Below are 19,816 nucleotides of genomic sequence, written 5' to 3' on the forward strand. Positions count from 1 at the left end.
CTCACACGAGCAAAGTAATGCTCAAAATTCTCCAAGCCAGGCTTCAAAAGTATGTGAACTGGGAATTTCCAGATGTTCAAACTGGAAATAGAGAAGGAAAAGAAAACAGAGATCAAATTGTCAACATCCTTTGGATCACTGAAAAAGCTAGAGAGTTCCAGAAAAAACATCTACTTCTGCTTTATTGACTATGCAAAAGCCTTTGACTGTGTGGACCACAACAAACTATGGAAAATTCTTCAAGACATGGGAATACCATACCATCTGACCAGCCTACTCTGAAATCTGTATGCAGGTAAAGAAACAACAGTTAGAACTGGACATGGAACAACAGACTGGTTCCAAATAGGGAAAGGAGTATGTCAAGGCTGTATATTGTCACCCTGCTTATTAAACTTATATGCAGAGTGAATCATGAGAAACACTGGGCTGGATGAAGCACAAGCTGAAATAAAGATTGCCAGGAGAAATATCAATAACCTCAGATATGCAGATGACACCACCCTTATGGCAAAAAGAGAAGAACTAAAGAGCCTCTTGATGAAAGTGAAAGAGGAGAGTGAAAAGTTGGCTTAAAATTCAACACAGAAAATGAGGATCATGGAATCCAGTCCCATCATTTCATGGGAAATAGATGGGGAAACAATGGAAACAGTGACAGACTTTATTTTCTTGGGCTCCAAAATCACTGTAGATGGTGACTGCAGCCATGAAATTAAAAGACACTTGCTCCTTGGAAGAAAAGATATGACCAACCTAGACAGCATATTAAAAAGCAGAGATATTACTTTGCCAACAAAGGTCCATGTAGTCAAAGCTATGGTTTTTCCTGTGGTCATGTATGGATGAGACAGTTGAACTATAAAGAAAGCTGAGCGCAGAAGAACTGATGCTTTTGAACTTGGGTGTTGGAGAAGACTCTTGAGAGTCCTTTGGGCTGCAAGGAGATCCAACTCGTCTATCCTAAAGGACATGAGTCCTGAATATACTTTGGAAGGACTGATGCTGAAGCTGAAACTCCTAAACTTTGGCCACCTAATGCGAAAAACTGGCTCATTGGAAAAAACCCTGATGCTGGGAAAGATTGAAGGCAAGAGGAGAAGGGGAGGACAGAGGGTGAGATGGTTGGATGGCATCACTAACTCTACAGACATGAGTTTGCATAAGCTCCAGGAGTTGGTAATGGACAAGGAAACTTGGCGTGCTGCAGTCCATGGGGTCACAAAGAGTCGGACACGACTGAGCGACTGAATTGAACTGAAATAGTCTGGGGTGATAGAAATGTTCTGTATCTTGTTTCAGATGATGGTTACACAGAAGTGTTGTTGTTGTTCAGTCTCTCAGACATGTCAGGCTCTTTTCAACCCCATGGACTGCAACATGCCAGGCTTCCCTGTCCTTCACTATCTCCTGGAGTTTGCTCAATCTCATGTCCATTGAATCAGGGATGCTACCCAACTATCTCATCCTCTGTTGTCCCCTTCTCCTCCTGCCTTCAATCTTTCCCAGCATCAGGGTCATTTCCAATGAGTTGGCTCTTCACATCATGTGGCCAAAGGATTGGAGCTTCAGCTTCAGCATCAGTCCTTCCCGTGAATATTCAGGATTCATTTCCTTTAGGATTAATTGGTTTGATCTCAGTGTTGTCCAAGGGACTCTCAAGAGCCTTCTCCAGGATCAAAATTCTAAAGCATCAATTATTCTGTATTCAGCCTTCTTTATGGTCAAACTCTCACATATGTACATGACTACTAGAAAAACTACAGCTTTGACTACATGGACCTTTGTTGGCAAAGTGATGTCTCTGCTTTTTAATATGATCTCTAGGTTTGTCATAGCTTTCCTTCCAAGGAGCAAGCTAGGTGAGAGTATAATACTTTCAGCTTATAAAACTCTTATTAGCATCCAGGTCTCCTTATTACGAATCCATTTTTTTTCCATTCTCCTACAGCTCTTATATAATTGTGTCTGTCCCTTACAATGTGTCTATGAAATTAACAAAAACTCCCCAAAAGCAAAATACCAGACTGCAACACTTTTTCCCAACAATAGAAGTGTTAAAAGAGAAAATTACAAAGAAAATTATCAAAATTAACAGATACCCACCAGAAACTCTGAAATTCTGTTTGTATACCTGACAGTAGCCTCAACATCCATGAGTGGCCAACTGTTTTTTTCTAAGCACCAAAATCTGTATCTCTGGAGACAACCAGGGAACATGACTTGGTACCTTTCTCAGATTACATTTCATGTTAAAGGAATCCCTCGCATGCTGGTAAATGTAATGAATAAAGTGCATTCCATTTCATCTAATCGCTTCTGTAGGCATTCACAAAAGATCAACTTCTGTGCACTTTAGTCAGACGTGCCGTTGTGAAAGTGCCGTAAAACCTGTGTGATCACCACCTGCATGTAAAAAATGCTAGCAATAACTTACCAAAATATTTCCAGTGAAAATATGACTTTGACCCAGATGGCAAAATAGGCTCAGTTGGCCATAAATCTGCAGGCAGTAAATGGGCAGGTGGTAAATCTGTTATCATTGCTACTGTTTTCTCAACACTTTATCTGTACAGACTTTTCCTAAGGAAATAAAAATTCTGGAAATATGGAAGAAGAAACGATACACTGACTACAAACTCATGCTCAAGTCTGTAAGTTTCTTGAAATTTAGGAAACCTGTCCTTAGTTTATAGATTCAGGCTTGAGACACTGGGAAGTAAAAAGAAAAAAAAAAAAAGAAGAAGAAGTGTGCAGAGACTGGAGAATAAACTATATAAAAGGCTTTGAGTTCATTTCCAATATGTTTTGGCACCAAGGGTCATCATACAAATGCAGTTTGTTTTCTTCTTTATGTGAAAAAGGTTAAAATTCCCCAAACATTTAGAGTTTCTCTACCCCTCAACTTCTATTTTCTGTTACAATTGCTTCTACCCAGAATAAGAGAAAGGATATAGAATGGCTGTTGCAGGTATGCAGGAACAAGCCATACTCAATTAAGGATAAATTTTGTGCTCATCTTATATAGATTTGGGGCTGGATTGTACGCTATTTAGTGGGGATTTGGTTTTCTTCAGAAGAGAATGTATGTACTCACTATTCATCATCCTGTAAAGAAGTGTTTGATCCTGGAGAAAGCAATGACTCAGAAATCTGGACTCTGGAGGGAATCCCCCATTACTGTTTAAACCTGTGATACTTGAGTCTGAATCTGAGGGGGAGTTGTCATGCCTACATAGAGCTAGATTAAGGTCAAGTGATTCCCTCCTTTGACTCCTACACCTATATATTCTTCCACTCAGTGACACAGCACAATTATAAAGAACTTTGATTCAATGCATGTACTGCATTATTGGAGGATGGTGCCTCCTCTCCTCAGAATAGTGCCTCCTACTTGGCACTTTAGCTGTGACTTTAGAAGGCTATTGTAACACATCATAAGGTCAGAGTCTGGGTGAACTGTCTGGTTTAACCAGTGGATCTGGTGGCCATCTGCCTAGTCATGCACCTCCTTAAATGTAAAAGGGAAAGTCTGGTCTGTGGGATTCCATGTGTGTGTTTGTGTGCTAAGTTGTTTCAGTCATGTCTGACTCTTTGCAACCCTGTGGACCATAGCCCATCAGGTTTGTCTGTCAATGGGATTCTCCAGGAAAGAATACTGGAGTGGGTTACTATGTCCTCCTTCAGGGGATCTTCCCAACCCAGGGATCCAACCTGCATCTCTTATGTCTCCTGCATTTACAGGTGGGTTCTTTACCACTAGCACCACCTGGGAAGTCCAGTGGGAATCCATGACAGTGGCTCAAATACATTGACAACCTTTGAATAGTGGGGCTGGCTAAGGCCCTCACAACATGAAAGGCAAATCTCTATGGAGAATGGATGCCTATTCCCATGATGACAAATCACTGGTCTTTTCAGGATGCAAGTGAAACAACATAGTCAACTTGCTAGTAAGTGGCAAGTCTCAAGAAACCGTGCTGTATCCAAGACTCAGCATTGGTCTCCATTGGGGGCAGTTGGTCACATCAGCAATTGTAGCTATTTACCTTTGATGAGTGGAATCTGATGCTCTTGGACCCATGTGTAATGTATTCATATTTGCCTTCACAATCACTTTGTTTATACATCCATTGTGCCAGCACTTGTGTGGCCAATGACACACCACTCATTTTAGCTGCTTAGCCAGATTATTTTATCTACTTTGTGGTCTAGTGCCTCTTCCATTGCACATGTTCTCTAGCGGATATTAAGGTGTGGTACAAAGATTTTCTCACTTTGTGCTTAGTTGTATAGGTCCATCTATGTGCCTCTGCTTCATCCCTCCTTGTCTATAATATCCCAGTCTTTTTACTTCCAGGCCATTTGCATAGGCCACCTCTTAACCTCTCTTCAGGGCAACTTCTCTTTCTGCACGAAGTAGACGGCACATAGCACTGCCTGAAACCTACACTAATGAAGAGAATTTTCTCTCAGACTGTCTTTTAAGAGTACCGCAAGTATTCTAAGTCTATAGTGTAGTCACTGTATGTTTTTCATTCACATACACAGACAACCTTTCTATATCCCAAATTGGGACTTTTTTGCCCTCTGTGAAGTGATCATACTTCTCTTTGATGTGGGCAGAGGAAGGGGGCTCTTACAACAGTGATGGGCACCATGAACTATTTGCTCATGCATCTTGCTCATGTCTTCTGGTCCTGCTCATGCTCCACCCCAAACGTTCGACTTCCACCTTGTGATGGTTGCTTCCATTTTGTGATGGATGGTCTATCTTTCAACTCAATCTCAAGTCTTTTTTTCCCCTATAGAGCAGTATTGTACAATAGAAATAAAGTATGAGCCCCATAGGCACTTTAAAATATTTTTATTCATTACATTTGAAAAAGTAAAACAAAGGACCCAGATGGAATTAACTACAGTGTATTGCCTTTATTATAAAAAATCCAAAATATTAGCATAAAAATCATGAGATAGTTTACATTTTCTTTGTACTGAGTATTTAAAATCTGGTGTGGTTTTTGTACATACAACACATCTCAGTTTGGTCTAACCAGATTTCAAGTTTGCAATAATTGTACATGCCAATGGCTTATTGAGTTGGACAGTATGACTATAGAGCAACTGTAGAATTTACTAGTAGCTATCAAACCCTGTTATTTTTACATCTGTTATTTTTTCCATACATTTTGACAATAATAGTGATATCAACTGCTAGTATATGTCCTTCTATCCATATGTCCTTATTCCTCACCATACTACCAGAAGTGAAAGTTTGAGCTGGATGGCCACTTTGTCCCAGGTGCCACTTGTGTGCTCTCTTATGATAGTGATGCAAGGTGGCATTTTATTCAGTTCCAAACACCAAACCCCACCCTCCAGATCGCCATCTCCAATTGCTCCTGGTACTGACTGTCACAAGTTACATTCTCTGGATGCAGATGCTGACTTTGGAATGTAAGATGGTTTTTAGGGAGAAACACCTGTGAGAGAAAGGCACAAGGAAGCAGGACTTGGCAGAGGAATATGTCAAACTGTGATGACTGCTGAAAGCTTAGGCCAAACTGGAGGGAAAATTTGAGAGCTAAAATGACCACCAAAATTATCCCATGTCAGTGAAATGGCTGGGACTTTATATTCCTACCTTGCTCAGGCATTGAATCTCAGCTGTTTGGAACAGGCATGTCTCTGCAGCTGATGCCAGCTATGTAGAAGCTGACAGCTGGAAGCAGTCTGCTCACCATCCCCCACTGGCAGCTGCACAGGGAATCTTTTCTTGAAGAGAAATGGGGGGAGCACAGTATATAGAGGCCATTGGTCATCTTCAGATGTCGAGTCTCTGCTAGCGTGTTGGAAGCAAAACCCTAATTGGAGTAGGTTAAGGAGAGAATGCAATTAGAGAAAACTTGGCAAGATGGTTTACCCAAAATGTAAGGGAATGGGGAGAGATGGAAGGGGTCAAGACAGTTTCTATCTTTTAAAAAAAGTAACAGATACCAAAAGATGATCCTCTAGAAATTAGGAAATTATACTATTAATTTAAAAATGCGATGATTTGAACAAGAAAGTTTTTGTGAAGCCATAAATGATGTAATAGAGGCACAATTTGCAGGGCTGGACTTTGATAGAATCAGGGATACTTTATCTATGGTAATAGTCAAGAAGGCTTATAGTATGAGTGTAGATGCAAATCGATAGACTTGGGTGTGAGAAAAACAAAGATTTCCTAATTAAGTGTATGAAACAAGTTTTTCAGTAAACGGGTGAAATTTGTGTAGTCATAGGAGAGGTGTAAAGGGAGGAGAATAATACAGGAAATCTGAGGGAAAAGAAGGTGAGCAATTGTTGAGCATAGGGAAAACAGGATGCTAAGGAAGTGAAATAGGGTGACACATAATATTAAATTCTCATTTTAATTTTGTGGTTATGAATTTGAATTCAGACCAGATGGCAAGTAGATAGGCAAATATTTGGATCTTACTGGGTATTATGACTTTCCTAGAGGAGTGTGATGAAAAACAATCAGGGTGAGGGGATTAAGAATGTTTGAAAGGAATCAATCTCACTGATGCACTTTGAAACCCAATTTGAGTAAAAGGCAAATTAAAGACATTAGGAGGATGTTGATTGATAGTGGAAAAGTAGCAAAATTCAAGATGGAATATGGTAGACCTTTTACAACCTCTAAGCATGATCCAGTTTATCAGAGATCAGATCCCTGGCTGACTTAAATGGAAAGAGAAGCTGACATGTAGGAAAAGAGGAGGGAGAGGACTGATGACAGATTTTACCAGGACCACACTGGGCTGAAGAATTGTTTCCAATGTACATGCAAGGAAGAGATTTGATCTGAATTTTTGATTTAAGAATATCTGCAGGCAGTGTGACAAGAACATTGGATATTGAATCAGAAAACCTGGATTTGCCTTCCGGTGCTATTATTTTCAACTTCCCTGGTGGCTCAGACGGTAAAGCTATTATTTTCATTCATACATTCATACATGCACATATTTATTCAACAAATATTAACTTAGCAGCTACTAAGTACTAAACACTTAAAAAGCTGTTTAAAAGGCAGCAAAGCAACAATTAATACATTGTTGTTGTTGTTCAGTCACTAAATCGTGTCCAGCTCTTTGCGATCCTATGGATTGCAGTATGCCAGGCTCCCTTGTCCTTCCCTTTCTCCTGGAATTTGCTCAAATTCACATCCTTTGAGTCAGCGAGGAGTTGTCTTTTCATAGGCTTACATTCTAGTGACAGGGTGGAGAAGGGAGAAAGAACATACAGTGAGTGAATGAAAGGAAGAGGGAAAGAATGAATGAATGAATGGTATAATTTCAAATTATAAGTACTGTACTACAAAGAAAAATAAATAAAGTAAGGAGCTAGCCCCTGACTTGGGCTGAGGATATGCAATTACTTTTTAATAAAGTGGTCAGGGAAGACCTCTCCAAGAAGGGGACATTAGTGTCTGGATATGCATGACAAGAAGGGACTTCCACAAAAGAAATATTTCAGTCAGTGGGGAAAGCAGCTTTGTCATTGGACATAAGGAACATGAATTTTCTAAGCTTTAATTCCTTCATTAATTAATGGTAATAATATTCCCTTAGAGGTTGCTTTCAACATATGGCACTGTGCCTAGGAGATAGTAAGTAATCATTAATATGATATTTGTCTTTAGTATTTCTTCACAGAGATAATACAGTTCCCTGAAAGATTTAAGGGATAAATATGATCTACCTTCTGTACTGACTCCTTAAGTTCATACCTATTAAGGTATTTCAAAGAACCTATAGCAGAGATTTTTGCTGATGTACCTGTTGATAAAAATGACCAGAATACCAATGGAAGTTTTGTTGATATCTAGGCCTAGGCATGTCTCTAGGCCTAGGAATTTTAAACAAATTTGACAAATACATACCTTAATAAACAAGTGTTAACAAAGTTGATGTCTTATAAATATTTCTTGTATAATAATTTCAGTAAAGTCATTAAAAAGCCTTTAATATATTTCAATACTGTATTTTTGATATGGCTTTCATACTGTTCCAGTTCTATCCACGGTGGTGATTAGATTACCTGACTGGAAAATTGCAAAATTAACTATAAGGTGAGTGGCTCAAGCATAGACTGGAGATCACGGAGGGGAAGCACACCATGCTGTTAATTCCATTTTCTGTGTAGAGGAAAAACTATGATTAAAAAGTAACATCACAGTATCACTGGATATGATTTTTTCTAATTTAAAATGAGAAGAAAAACCGTCATTAAGCCCTAAAATACAAAGAAACTCAAACCTTAGCGCAGGAGTCCTCTTTTTTTCCCCCCAAAGCTGCTCCTCTGTCTGCCATTACCAACTAAGTCAGAGTTTTAATAACTGTCAATAATACAGACTGCTAAGTTGACTAAATGTATTACTTCCTCTCACATAAAGCAGCCTGTGGCTCATAATCAACTTCATTTGGATCAACCATTACAGCTCGCTGACAATAAAACTCTTTGGAAAATCTTTGTATACAAACTAATTCATAAAAGTGATTTGTCCAAGATGGTTTTAGTGTCCCTCCATACAAAGCAATATGTTTCTTCTTTATTTTATATTTTCCTTGGACTTGCTTAAAGCAATTCCCCCCAGATTACAAGTGTTTTAGGATCACACAAGAGTAAACAACTTTGAGAAGGCATATATTATGTTTTTGTATCTCTAATCCAAGCCACACTGAAGTCCTTTAGAGTGTTGAGCATCTATACACACACTTCTCAGTACCGAATTGGACATTTCAGCTTCCTTTTAGCAGAAAGTCATACACTGCACATAACAATGATGCCACTAGAAACACAGAGGAATAGTTAATAAATTTCTATTTATCTCTATTCATTACTTCTATGAATACCTTGGATAAAGAGAATAATTTTTAGATTTTAGATGCTTAATCAGTATTCTTTAATTATCGAGATTCATTACATTGCAAGGATTTGGGGGTATACATACTTCATTAGGATTCCCTGGTGACTCAGATGGTAAAGCATCTGCCTGCAACGCGGGAGACCTGGGTTCAATCCCTGGGTTGGGAAGATCCTCTGGAGAAGGAAATGGCAACCCACTCCCGGTACTTGTGCCTGGAAAATTCCATGGATGGAGAAGCCTGGTGGGCTACAGTCCATGGGGTCGCAAAGAGTTGGACACAACTGAGCAACTTCACTTTCACTTTTCACTTTCATACTTCATTTATCTTAATAACCTTAATGCCTACAACAGAGCCTGAGAAATAGTTGATACACAAGAATTGTTTGTGAATGAATGAATAATTATGGCAACTTAGTTACTGTTGCATCATGTGGGTGGCACTTAAATCACTCTTTGAGAAGTGAGATAAATGAGATAGCGAGCTGAATTTCCATGGCAATAAATTTCTAGAGACGAGAGCAAGGCCTATTTTGACCGTTTACTTAACCACCTTCTGTAATGATGATGGGAGAAGCATGATGATACAGGTTAATCAAAACCTCAGAAAAGCACAGCTTTCCATGAGGGCCCACAGGCTTCTGCAATACCAATAAATTGGAAACAAACAATAAATGCAGGCATAGCCATTTTTCTTTCCTGTAAATCCATCACTTATGTTGTCAGTCCCATTGCTGCTTTTATACACATGGCTATGTATGTTTAATAAGCAATAGGTGGAGATCTTTAAAGGGATGCTCTTCAATCACAATGCTAAGGATCTAATCATGTATATGGGAAAAAGACACATCTATGCTCTCGTATTAAGGTTTTGCTAGCCAGTGACGGATGGCCTTGTATATAAAACAAGCTACAGAGAGACAGGTATTGTTGTTGTCATTTTTATTTGCTTCGAGCCAATTTAATATGCATTGATTTAAAAGCTTTAGATAATTTACTCTAGGGGGGAATAATCACACATCCTTTTTAGGTGTCTATCACTCTGTGGAAAAAATCTCTCATATCCTCCTATTCTTCTCTTTTCCTGAAATAACAACATGTAACAAGGAGTTGGGGGAAGTAATTATGCAAAAGATCCTATTCATTTTCACTTTAATGCTTTTAGAAGTGAAGAACTGGTATTACCTTAGAGTCAAAGCAGATGAAGTACATTCTCTTGTTTGTGTAAAAATCATGCACCTACAATAGAAAGCATGATAAAGAGACTTGGTGCAAATGTGTAGAGTATATACCTGCAAGCCTGAACCAGTTGCACCTGTCAGGGTTCCTAACTGTTCTTGGCCTTAGTTTCTGCTCCTGTAAAACAGGGAAAATATTTACTTGGCACAATAATTATGGGAAATGAAATAGTATATTTAAGTCATCTGATGCTCTTATAAAAAAATACTTGTTTTCATCTCCATCATACCTAAATGATAATTGGAAGGCTAGAGCAGTCTTCAAAATGAAACCTGAATTTGAAGTAACAATTTCTGTAGTTTGAAAAATCTTGGCACATGTATTTAATCTCCTTTGATTTGGGTTTAAGTCCTCATTTTAGGTAATTTCAGAGCGTTTTTCCCTTTTCTTAGTTTTAACTTTATGGTAATTGGTGATGATGCTTGTGAAGGTCGGTGTTTTACTCTTTCCGGTAAAAAGTTGTATGTCATTTGCAATTTTGTACATTAGGGAGCAACATCTTTTCTTATAGTCATCTGCCTCAGATATTTTCTGTTTAATGTATATAAATAATGTTTTTAAACTATTTTAAAGAATAATATATGTGTGTGAAGCAGAGTATAGGATATTTTGGAGTACAGCATAACAAGATATGACTTGTCTCATCTCCTTAAATTTTTATATTTGTGATAATAGAAAAAAAGGACCTCTTTAGAAATCTCAAGAGTCCCTGTAGTACCCACTGCTTTTCCCTTAGTTGCAGATCAGTTTCTATACTGTGAAAGTTGCTTGGGTAGGAAATAGGAAAAGGCATTATTAAGAAAAACTGCTCACCTGGTTTATCACCTCTCATTTCTAATTGTTTATCTAAAGCTCCGTTAACTGTCCTTGGTTGAAATATTAGAAGTTTTGAAATAGCTTGTTATCTCAGACTTTGCAAAAGTAAGAAAAAACACAAATTTGGACTAAACCTGTACCATAGAAAAATAATCATGTAAGGCATTATATGCAATTAAACATGAAAGAATTCTATTAACTTTGGTTCATCTTCATAAAGAATTAATTAAATAATTAGATATGTAATGTAATATTACTCTTATTTCTATTTTGTGCATTGTGACTTCTACTTACAGCCATTTCTAGTCAGTCTTTTCTCTAGACATTCTGTTGTTATTGTTGTTTGATTGAGTTGTATTTTATTACTCAGTCCAGAAAATATTTAGTCTTTCTGTCTATAAATGTTCAAAATTTGCATTTTAAATCAAAGGTATTTATTAGCCATATTTTGTTGCAAAATTATACAAAATTTAATATTATATGCTTTCTAGTAACTTCAAAACATTTCACAGAGTATTGATTTCAAAAATAGATGTATCTGGGTGGTACTTAAATTTGTGTGGTGCACTGGCATTAAAGAATGATGATCATGAGCAAAGATTTTAGTGCCAAAACAGATCTAAATATGAGCCTAGCTCTGTCATTTGCTTGCCTCATAATTTTGGCAGATTATTCAACTACTCATTCTTTTCTTAAAATCTGTTAAATAGGAATGATAAGAATATCACCTTATGGGGCTGCTGTGAGGATTTAAATAGATAATGTATATAAATTCCTTACCACAGTTCTGGAAAAATAACAAATTCTTCATCAATATGAACTATTGTTTATACTACTATTACAGCAATTTTCTAACAGTTTCTGCTTCTGACACAGGCACAAGGAGGCTATAGATGCAACAAGAAAAATACCTGCTGTTTTTTATTTTTTTATTTTTTTCTGGTGGAAGCAGGGGCATGGTATTCCCTAAAGAATTTTGAGTTGAAATTATTTCTTACATTGCATATATCTACACATAGTCACTGCAGATGGTGATTGCAGCCATGAAATTAAAAGATGCTTATACTTCTTGGCAGGAATGTTATGACCAACCTAGACAGCATATTAAAAAGCAGAGACATTACTTTGCCAACAAAGGTCCATCTAGTCAAGGCTATGGTTTTTCCAGTGGTCATGTATGGATGTGAGAGTTGGACTATAAAGAAAGCTGAGCACTGAAGAATTGATGCTTTTGAACTGTGGTGTTGGAGAAGACTCTTGAGAGTCCCTTGGACTGCAAGAAGATTCAACCAGTCCATTCTAAAGGAGATCAGTCCTGGGTATTCATTGGAAGGACTGATGTTGAAGCTGAAACTCCAATACTTTGGCCACCTGATGCGAAGAGCTGACTCATTTGAAAAGACCCTGATTCTGGGAAAGATTGAGGGCAGGAGGAGAAGGGGACGACAGAGGATGAGATGGCTGGATGGCATCACCGACTCGATGGACATGCGTTTGGGTGAACTCCAGGAGTTGGTAATGGACAGGGAGGCCTGGCGTGCTGCAATTCATGGGGTTGCAAAGAGTCAGACATGACTGAGAGATTGAACTGAACTGAACACTTTCATTTGATACTTCTTATATTACAGTATTAAAAATCTGTATTACTATAAGGCTTTACTTTTTGACCATTTTAAGCTCTAAATCATAGAAATTCCAACTTTATGAAAGAGAGAACTTTAAGATTTTTTAAATTAAGATGGAGGTTAGCTTTGGGAGTTAGATTTGTGAATGTTTTGTAATGTATTTTCTTAAAAATCTCAATATCATCTTTATCTTCTTGGCCAGACTGAAACAGCAATTATTAAAAGGCTAGGCCAGGGAACTGACACTCTCTGAATGGGGATAGCAAAGACCTTGTTTATTGTGATGTGAATTTTCATGACATATCCTTAATTATTTATTGTCTATCCCCAAATTGAGGTTATTAAATTGGATATTCCTTAATTTCAGAAATACAATGGGAATTTCGTGGTAAATGGATAGCAGATATTTTATATACAAAAAAGGTAATGTATTTAAAGCCTTATATTGTTTTGAGATTATTTTCAATCAGTTTTATTTTGATCAAGAGAGCTTGAGAGGTTTGCAAAAGCAAATTTTCTATAGTCATTATTTTTTTTCATTAACCACTTAATTTCTGTTTGCCTCTCCAGTGCCTGTTTCTGAGGACATGAATAAAAATGCGTCATTTAAATAAACCAGGTGCACATGGATTTCAGTTCTCTTCCTATTATACATTACAGCAGACAAGTAGTTAAGCATTTTATACAAAGAGAAACATGAGAAATTGTAAATATTGTTTGCAAACTATAATGAGCTTGCAATGAAATCTCTAGCTAAACACAACATTCCAATTATCTCTAAAACTATGCTAGTGTGTTATTATCATTGAGAGTGATATTCATAAGGAATATAAAGCTATCTCTGTGATTCCACACATGAAACTATATTTGTTGATATTTACATATGAACATATACTTTATTTACATTGTGCTATGAGGCCAGCAACTGGACAGCTGATCTCTCATTTCATTTCAGTTCATTTCAGTCACTCAGTTGTGTCACGCTCTTTGCAACCCCATGGACTGAAGCATGCCAAGCTTCCCTATCCATCAATACTCAGAGCTTGCTCAAACTCATGTCCATTGAATCAGTGATGCCATCCAACCATCTCATCCTCTGTCGCCCCCTTCTCTTCCTGCATTCATCTCTCCCTGCCTTCAATCTCTCCCAGCATCAGGGTCTTTTCTAATGAGTCAGTTCCTTACATCAGACGCCCAAAGGATTGGAATTTCAGCTTCAGCATCAGTCCTTCCAATGAATATTCAAGACTGATTTCCTTTATGATTGACAGGTTGGATCTCTTTGCAGTCCAAGGGACTCTCAAGAGTCTTCTCCAACACCACAGTTCAAAAGCATCAGTTCCTCAGCACTCAGCTTTCTTTATGGTCCAACTCTCACATCTGTACATGACCACTGGAAGAACCATAGCTTTAACTAGACAGACATTTGTTGGAAAAGTAATGTTTCTGCTTTTTAAATGCTGTCTAGTTTGGTCATAGCTTTTGTTCCAAGGAACATGCGTCTTTTAATTTCATGTCTACAGTAACCATCTGCAGTGATTTTAGAGCCCAAGAAAATAAAGTCTGTCACTGTTTCCATTGTTTCCCTATTTGTCATGAAGTGATAGGACTAGTGGAGAAGGCAATGGCAACCCACTCCAGTACTTTTGCCTGGAAAATCCCATGGACGGAGGAGCCTGGTAGGCTGCAGTCCATGGGGTCGCTAGAGTCGGACACGACTGAGCGACTTCACTTTCACTTTTCACTTTCATGCATTGGAGAAGGCAATGGCAACCCACTCCAGTGTTCTTGCCTGGAGAATCCCAGGGACGGGGAAGCCTGGTGGGCTGCCGTCTATGGGGTCGCACAGAGTCGGACACTACTGAAGTGACTTAGCAGCAGCAGATAGGACTAGATTCATGATCTTCATTTATGAGTGTTCAGTTTTAAGCCATCCTTTTCACTCTTCTCTTTCACTTTCATCAAGAGGCTTTTTAGTTAATCTTCGCTTTCTGTCATAAGGGTGGTATCATCTGCATATCTGAAGTTATTAACATTTCTCCTGGCAATCTTGATTCCAACTCATGCTTCATCCAGCCCAGCATATTGCTTAATGTACTCTTTGTATAACTTAAATAATCAGGGTGACAATATACAGCCTTGATGTCCTCCTTTCCCAATTTGGAACCAAGTTAATAGTTCTAAGCTTATCTCTTAGAAATGTTAAATGTATTACACATGTTCTTACTGATTAATTCACTTTGCTACATTCACAGTGGTTGGGAAGATTGGCAACAAGACATGTGATTGCTCTTTAGTATCAAGTTTATAAACATGAATAAATAAGCACAAACACTGTCTAAAGTAAGTGTTGTATTCTTAGTAATCATTTCCAAATATTACATAGATATGTTTATATAAATATCAGAATTGAGGGAAATGGTAGGATTATGATTTTAGATTCCTCAAACCATCTCTAAACTCATCAAGTATTCACACTTTTATCCAAGACTGATGTCTAAATTATTACTTTAGTTTATTTCTATTTTACATGTGTGTTCTACTGTGCTAAGTCACTTCAGTCATGTGTAATCCTATAGACTGTTACCTACCAGGCTTCTCTGTCCATGGGATTCTCCAGGTAAGAACCTAGAGTGGACTGCCATGCCCTCCTCCAGGGGATCTTCCTGACCCTCAAGGATTGAACCCAAGTCTCCTGCATTGCAGGCAGATTCTTCACCATCTGAGCCACCAGGGAAGCCCCATTTTATAAAGTACAAAGTGTAATATTTTATATTCACCCTGTAGGCATTTGGAATATAAAGATGAATGCAATTATCCTCTATCAGAAAAGAAAATCTAAATCTAAATATATTTTAATTAATTTAATAAAGGCTTATTGAGCATCTACTAAGTGAAAAAACCTGAAGATTGAACAGAGTCAAAGATTGATAAAAATCCCTGTTATCATGGAACTTTTGATTATAGGCAGAAGACAACAAGCAAAATGCTTAAGTGATTAATACAATATGTTATTAATAGAAGGTACAAGTTCTATGGGCTTCCCAGGTGTTGTTATTAGTAAAAATCCTGCCTGCCAATGCAGGAGAGGTAAGAGATGTGGGTTCAATCCCTGGGTTGGGAAGATCACCTGGAGGAGGGCATGACAACCCAGTCCAGTTTTCTTGTCTGGAGAATTCCATGGACAGAGGAGCCTGGTAGTCTACAGTCCATGGGGTTGCAAAGAGTCAGACTTGACTAAGGTGACTCAGCAGCAGCAGCAGCATAAATTCTATGGAGGAAGGGTAGAAAGTTAAGCTTGTAAATAGAATGTGTAACAGGAAAGTAGAAAGTTAAACTTGTAAATAGAATGATTAGGAAAAAATTACAAGGTGACATTTGACCAAACATTTCAAAGAGGAACAGGAGAGAAGTCTGCATGTATCTGAAGGAAGACTCCAGATACATGGAACGGCAAGTTATAGCCCCTGAAGCAGGGGAATGCCTGAAAGCAAGGAGCTAGTAACTAGTGGAGCTGGAGCAGAGTGGTAAAGAGTAATATATGATATTAGAAAAGTTATGGAAAGAGGAGAGAAAGGCCATTGTCAGCCACTGAAAGGACTTGATGTTTTTCTCTGAATGTGATGCTTTGCTAGGTCTACCATAAGTGAAATACCACACACTGAATGATTTAAACACTGGATATTGGTTTTCTCACTCTTCTGGAGGATGGACACCCAATATCAAGGTATCATCAGGGTTGGTTTCTGGTGAGAACCCTCGTTCTGACCTGTGTACACCTGCCTTCTTACTGTGTCCTCACACAGCCCTTCCTCTGTGCACATGCACTTCTGTATCTCTTTCTAGAGGAGCTCCAGTGTCTCTTCCACTCCTCAGGTCAGCATTTTGGCCAGATTATAGCCCCACCCTTAGGACCTCATGTAACCTTACCTCTTTATCTCCAAGTACAATTACACTGAGGATTAGGGCTCCACATATGAATTTTGTGGGGACAGATTTCAATGACCTGTCTTCCATTCATCCTCCAAATTCAAATCCTTCTTACATATGAATACATGCATCTGATCACAACTACCCAAATGTCTGAACTCATTTCAGAATTAGTTCCAAATCTGAAGTCTCCTCTAAATATTATCTAAATTATAGCTGAAACTTCTGATACGGTTCATCCTTAAACATAATTCCTCTCTAGCTATGAAAACTTAAGAAACCATATAAGTAGTAGTGTGTTTTTGAAATACAATAGTGAGACAGGCATAGGTATTCTCATTCCAAAAGGAATAAATTGGGGAGAAGGGGTAACAGGACCCAAGCATATCTAAAATTTATCTAGGCAAATTCTATTAGATTTTAAGGCTTTGAGAATAATCTTCTGTGCACTCTACAATCTGGTCCCACTGGGGTGGCAGTGTCGTTCCAGCTCTAGGCTTCTGTCTTATCCCTTGGGCTCTTTGAGATGACCCTATGGCCTGATTAACTCTATGAAAATGTAGCCTCAGACTCTGAAAAAAGAAGGAAGAGCCTTGTCCTCTGGGCCTGTATGCTCTGTGTCACATCCTTGGTGTTCCCTCCAGAATAGATATTCTCAGTTTTTGCAAGATAGGCTGAACATTTTCCAAATCTTTAATTTCTCATTCCTTTTTGCTTAACAGTTCCTTTTCAGTTCATCTATTGCTTCAGAAGAACATATCTGTGCCCTCAACACTTTGCTTGGAAACCTTCTGTGCTAAATATCTAATATCATAGCTTACATGTTCTCCCTTCTGACAGTTCAACCTTGTTCTTAGCCACTGTCTGTCTCCTTCAATTTCCAATAACAAGTTCCTTGTTTCCAACTGAGACTTTACAAGAAGCATCCTTAATGTTCACATTTCTACTAGTGTTTTATTCATGATGATATATGTATTCTCTGAGATGTTAGAAGCTTCTGTATAACTCTCCTCTTTTCTATCTGAGCTCTCACCAGAATAATCTATATTTTGACCAGTAACATAATTCAGTGCACCACAGATGGAAGACCACTGGTACATTTTGAGCAGAATAGTAATGAAATCTGATTTATTTCATTAGAATAACTGTGGCATCTACATTAAGAATTGATTGCAGGGAACAAGAATGATAACAGGAAGAGCAGTCAAGAGGCTCTGAAGGCAAAATCAGAGATTTGTTGATAATGGATATGTAGTATGGGAGAAAGAGAATCTAAGTTGACTTTATTGATTCTGGTTTGAGCAAGTTGGAAATACTAGCTATCATTAATTGAGATAAAGAAAGCTGATAGTGGAGAATGTGTAAGTGAGGATAGCAATATTTCTCATTAAAAACGTTGAGGATGAGTGTATGTTAGCCAACAAAGTGTAGATGACAAGCAGGCAGTTATGTCTGTCTGCAGTTCAGCTCTGGGGGAGATCTGTGTCCATAATTTAGGCAAGGGTGTTTGCTTTTGACGTGGTAACTAAAACTGTGAAATTTCATGGGATCACTAAAGGAGCAGTGTAGATAGAGAAGAGGTTCAAGGATCTACCCCTGAGATGCTCTAACATCAGGGGTCCAGTGAGATAGGGATGAACAGCAGAGCTGACTGGGAGAGAGACCAGTGAGGGAGAAAACCAGAACATGAAATACTGAAAGCAAAGTGAAGAAAGGGCTTCAAAATGAGAGGGATGAACAACTAGGTCAAAAGTTGGGTAATAGACGAAGTAAAATCAAGACTGAGAACTGATCACTGGATTAAGCAGCATATGTGTTATCATGGAGTAATGAAAGAGAGGGTACTGTAGAGGAGTGATGGTCAGTTCAGTTCAGTTCAGTCGCTCAGTTGTGTCCAACTCTTTGTGACCCCATGAATCGCAGCATGCCAGGCCTCCCTGTCCATCACCAGCTCCCAGAGTTCACTCAGACTCACATCCATTGAGTCAGTGATGCCATCCAGCCATCTCATCCTCTGTCGTCCCCTTCTCCTCCTGCCTGCAATCCCTCCCAGCATCAGAGTCTTTTCCAATGAGTCAACTCTTTGCATGATGTGGCCAAACTACTGGAGTTTCAGCTTTAGCATCATTCCTTCCAAAGAAATCCCAGGGCTGATCTTCAGAATGGACTGGTTGGAGTGATGGTGCCAGAAGTCTAATTAGAGTGAAATCAAGAGAGGAGGATAGTAAGATAACTGGGAGCATGAGCATGGACACCATTTTGATGTGTCAAAATCAAAGGTCCCTTTGAGGAGGAGAGGGCAACCCACTTCAGTATTCTTTCCTGGAGAATCCCTTGGGCAGAGGAGCCTGATGGGCTACAGTCCATAGGGTCACAAACAGTCAGACACGACTGAAGAGATTTAGCAGACTTGCATAATATAAATAATGTTGTACTTGGAGGGGAAAGAGGGCTCAAGAGTTTTTTTTTTTTTGGTTGTTTTTCTGTTCTATTTTTATAAAGATTACATAAATCTCAACACATGTTACAGAAATGACCCAAAAAATATGAAATGCAGGACGATATAGGAGAGGACAGGATACTTAATGAAATGAATCACTTGAGTAGTTGAAGTGAATGGGTTTGGCGCTCAGCAGAGGGCTGAGTCTGCCCAGGAACAGAGAGACACCTCTGTTTACAATGAAGAAGGCAGAGCATATGGGCACAGAGGAAGAAAGGAAGTAATTTTGTCTAAAAGTGAATATAAGGATATGAATTGTCTGTAACGGAGATAAAGAAAAGAGATGGGGAGTAGAGCCAACTAGGATTTTTGGGCACTTACAAAATACCACAACTCTGCTTAAGGACACAGATCAGTGTAAGACAGTTCTCCCTACGCTCATAGGCTACGCATGAGGCTACAGATTTAATTTGCATCGCGGTAAATGTCTGCATGTGGTAGCTGCAGTTGTGCCTTCATCCCTGACATGAATGCATTTTTGGCTACACTCATGAAATAGGAGGCTGGAAAGGATTATAAGGGCAGAGTACCAAGACTTTTCTCCTTCTCTGTGAGCTGCTGAGGTTTCTCTATGCAGTATGCTTCCCTTCCTTAAGGGTTTGTTTTATAAAACTCTTTTTGTTTCCTTTTCCTCCTGTATAGCCTTAGAGGCAACAATTAGGTTTGAGTCAGATCAGCTGAGTTTGAATCCTAGATTTCCAGTTAGCTGTCAAGTGATCTGAGCAAGTTAATGAACTTGTCTCAAACCCATCAACAAAATGAAACTTTTAACACCTCACATAAATATTGTGAGAC

At 38.6% G+C, this 19,816-nt stretch overlaps 1 protein-coding gene and 1 long non-coding RNA gene across 4 annotated transcripts in view; one reads left to right on the top strand and one right to left on the bottom strand.

Annotated features, from left to right (window-relative positions):
* Positions 1-19,816, top strand: part of NEGR1 (neuronal growth regulator 1) — a 1,047,432-nt gene that overhangs the window by 568,138 nt on the left and 459,478 nt on the right. The gene's annotated exons all lie outside the window — the stretch shown is intronic.
* On the bottom strand, positions 6,905-9,620 carry LOC129655275 (uncharacterized). Its single transcript, XR_008715863.1, has 3 exons — positions 8,999-9,620; positions 8,086-8,182; positions 6,905-7,253 (listed from the first exon to the last, which is right to left on the bottom strand). It is a non-coding gene; the product is annotated as an uncharacterized LOC129655275 (long non-coding RNA).

This window comes from Bubalus kerabau, chromosome 6, assembly GCF_029407905.1.
Source record: "Bubalus kerabau isolate K-KA32 ecotype Philippines breed swamp buffalo chromosome 6, PCC_UOA_SB_1v2, whole genome shotgun sequence".
NCBI classification, from domain to species: domain Eukaryota; kingdom Metazoa; phylum Chordata; class Mammalia; order Artiodactyla; family Bovidae; genus Bubalus; species Bubalus kerabau.